Source organism: Schistocerca nitens, chromosome 9, assembly GCF_023898315.1.
Source record: "Schistocerca nitens isolate TAMUIC-IGC-003100 chromosome 9, iqSchNite1.1, whole genome shotgun sequence".
In the NCBI taxonomy this organism is placed as follows: Eukaryota; Metazoa; Arthropoda; class Insecta; order Orthoptera; family Acrididae; genus Schistocerca; species Schistocerca nitens.
Window position 1 is genome coordinate 101,249,910 of NC_064622.1, and position 4,081 is coordinate 101,253,990.

General features: G+C 46.9%; 1 pseudogene; it reads left to right on the top strand.

Annotated features, from left to right (window-relative positions):
- The first annotated feature begins 3,101 nt into the window (after nt 1–3,101).
- On the top strand, nt 3,102–3,219 carry LOC126204619 (5S ribosomal RNA; annotated as a pseudogene).
- The last annotated feature ends 862 nt before the right edge of the window (nt 3,220–4,081 follow it).

A 4,081-nucleotide genomic window follows, 5' to 3' on the forward strand; every position in this document is an offset into this window, starting at 1 on the left:
TTCTCAGTCGTCACATGTGATCAAAGGCCCTCACCTACATTCCAAGAGCCAACGACCGACGTTAAGAAGATTCTTCGAGAAGCTTTTCAACGTGACAGACGAGGCAATGACCGTGAAGTCGTTCACCTCCAGTAAACTGAAGTGAATAAATACGCGAGACGCAGTGGGCCAGAGAGATGAAGTCGAAGACGAAGACGGAGACGGAGACGGAGACGGAGACGGAGAGGAGAGACGAAGAAGACGAAGAAGTTTTCAGTCAGTTTCGGTGCTGAAGACCGTCATGCAAGAAGACACTGCATCATGCACAGACGCACCAAGTCCGCCGCTGTAATGGAATAGCAAGCAGCAGCCGCGGCGCCAGAAGACAGAAGTTAAAAGGTATTTGAAGTCTGGTTTTTACATACCCGGGTGACTCGTGAGGACGGGAAGGAGACGGCCTCACATCAGCAGTCACCTGTGAGCTGGGATGAAGACCTGACAGCCGAAGACTGGCAAGCGGGAGTCCGTGGTTCGAGTCCGCCACACTGGCCTTCCCCCGCCGCGCCGCTCCGCTGGCCGACGCAGAACACACGCGGCCGCTTAGAGAAGAGAAACACTGGGACGCGACACCCAAGGTATCATCCGATGCACGATTTCGCTCTCAATAATTAAACGGGCCACCTCGCGCTGCGCGTCTCCCGTCAGCTGGGCGACACGAGATACACACCGCTACGCGTAATCAGACGCCGCCGCCGCCGCCGCCGCCGCTGCCGCAGCAGAATACTTCACAAACGACACAGCTGCCGCTCTCCGAACCAGAACATCCCGTAAGATACAGTTGTACAAATCTTCAATAAAAGTTATCTTATGTAAAAATGATGTTTCATTCGACCTCATACCCGAGCCAAGGAAGAACCCACCCTGCCCACATGTTGTTAAGAGAGAAAAGTTAATTTATTTAATATCTTCACCCTGACAGAATGCTTTAGAATGCTCATCCTGACAATTAACAGCATCAAAAGAGAAAACCCAGTTACATTTAGTGACAGAAGTGTCACATTTAGTAACACAACTGTTACATTTGGTATCAGAAGCCGTTTGTAGTTGTTACAGTTCGGACACACACGGGAGTGGAGTCGCAACCGCGACAGAGCGAAGCGGTCACAACGGAACAAAAAGTCGCTCCCAAACGAACACCTTATTCGAATGCTTGGCCAAGGAGAAGTCGTCAGCGCAATTCAGGGAAGAAGCCCGTAGATATTTTCGTGTTTACATGTCAATAAAGTATTTGCTCAAATTTAAAATTTAAATTATTTACAGTCTCATTATAAATTCTTTGCTAATTTTCTAGTTTATAACGAAGTCACGTCGTGATAAAACTATACACGGTAGAAAGAAAAACTTGGTCCAAATACCGATTCAGTCACCATAAATTAAGACTAAGACATTACTAAGAACACCAACTCAAAATAGGTACGCATGACAGTGAATAAAAATGAATTATGAACTCCATAGTGTGCATACTATTGTAGCCAAGACAGAAACAAATTCAACAGCCACCACAGTAGAACAAGCTCATATGCCAAGTAGCATTGCAGATTACGAAGGGATCGAGAAAATGTATACTGAGGTGACAAAAGACACTGGATACCTCCTAATATTGTGTCGGACCTCCTTTTGCCCGGCGCAGTTCGGCAACTCGACATCGCATTGACTCAAAAAGTCGTTGGAAGTCACCTGCAGAAATATTGAGCAATGTTGGCTCTATAACCGTTCATTATTGCGAAAATTTTGCCGGTGTAGGATTCTGTGCACGAACTGACCTCAAAATTATGTCCCATAACTGTTGATTGGTGGCCAAAGAATTTGCTCGAATTGTCCAGAATTTCTTCAAACTAATTGCGAACAATTGTTGTCTGGCGACATGGCGCATTGATATCCACAAAAATTCCATCCTTGTTTGGGATCGAAGTCCGGGAATGGCTCCAAATGGTCTCCAAGTAGCCGAAGATAACCATTCCCAACCAATGACTGGTTCAGTTGGGCCGAGGACCCAGTCCATTCCACATAAAACCAGACTACACCACCATAGAGCTACTACCAGCTTGAACGGTGCCTTGCTGACAACTTGGTTCCATGGCTTCGTAGCATCTGCGCCACACTCTTACCAACTGAAATCGGGACTCATCTGACCAGGTCACGGTTTTCCTGTCTTCCAGGGTCCAATGGACACGGTCACGAGGCCAGGAAAGGCGCTGCAGGCGATGTTGTGCACTCGCGTCGGTCGTCTACTGCCATAGCCCGTTAACGCCAAATTTCACCACACAGTCCTAACGGATACGTTCGTACTACATCCCACATTGATTTCTGTGGTTGTTTCACGTGGAGTCGCTTGTCTGCTAGCACTCTACACTAACGCCGATGCACTCGGCCGTTAAGTGTAGGCCGCTGGGCAGTGCTTTGTCCTTGATGAGAGGTAATGCCTGAAATTTGGCACTCTCGGAAGGCTCTTGACACTGTGGACCTCGGAATACTGAATACCCTAACGATTTCCAAAAGTCTGACAGAGCGTTCAGTGAACCACCTTCAAGCTGTCTCTCTTTTGTTCCACTCTCGAACGGCGCGCGGGAGAAACGAGGACGTAAATTTTTCTGTGCGAGTCCTGATTTCTCTTATTTTATCGTGATGATCATTTCTCCCTATGTAGGTGGGTGCCAACAGAATGTATTCGCAATCGGAGGAGAAAACTGGTGATTGAAATTTCATTGGAAGTTCCCGTCGTAATGAAAAACGCCTTTGTTTTAATGACTGCCACTCCAATTCACCTATCATGTCTGTGGCACTATCTCCCCTTATTTCGCGATAATACAAAACTAGCTGCCCTTCTTTGAACTTTTTCGATGTCATCCGTCAGTCCCACCTGATGCGGACCCCACACCGCACAGCAATACTGCAGAACAGGGCGGACAAGCGAGACGTAAGGAATCTCTTTAGTAGACCTGTTGCACCTTTTAAATGTTGTGTCAACAATCGCAGCCTTTGGTTTGCTCCACCAACAACATTATATATATGATTGATCCAATTTAGGTTATTTGTAATTGTAATCCCTAAGTATTTAGTTGGGCAACGGCCATGCCGCAGCTGGTACACCGGTTCCCGTGAGCTCACCGAAGTTAAGCGCTGTCGGGCGTGGTCGGCACTTGGATGGGTGATCATCCGGGCCGCCATGCGCTGTTGCCATTTTTTGGGGTGCACTCAGACTCGTGATGCCAATTGAGGAGCTACTCGACCGAATAGTAGCGGCTTCGGTCAAGAATACCATCATCACTACCGGGAGAGTGGTGTGCTGACCACACGCCCCGCCTATCCGCATCCTCCACTGAGGATGACACGGCGGTCGAGTGGTCCCGATGGGCCACTTGTGGCCTGAAGACGGAGTGATACCTAAGTATTTATTGAATTTACAGCCTTCAGATTTGTGTGACTTATCCCGTATCGAAATTTAGTGGATATCTTGTGTTACTCATGCGTATAACTTCACCCTTTTCTTTATTCAGGGTCAATTGCCACTTTTCGCACCATACAGATATCTTATCTAAATCATTCTGCAATACGTTTTGGTCCTCTGGTGAGTTTACAAGACGGTAAATGACAGCATCATCTGCAAACAGTCTAAGACGGCTACTCAGATTGTCTCCTATGTCGTTAATATAGATCAGGAACAACAGATGGCTTATAACACTTCCTTGGGGACCGCCGGATATTACTTCTGTTTTACTCGATGACCTTCCGTATATTACTACGAACTGTGACCTTTCTGATAGGAAATCACGAATCCAGTCGCACAACTGAGGCGATATTGCATAAGCACGCAGTTTGGTTAGAAGACGCTTATGAGGAACGGTGTCGAAAGCCTTATGGAAATCTAAAAATATGGAATCAATTTGACATCCCTTGTCGATAGCACTCATTACTTCATGAGTATAAAGAGCTAGTTGTGTTTCACAAAAACGCTGTTTCCCTGTCCTGTGTCTAATTCACGAAATAATCATGCAAATAGTCAACAGATGTCCGTACGACCGTGTTATGCACGGAAGATGGC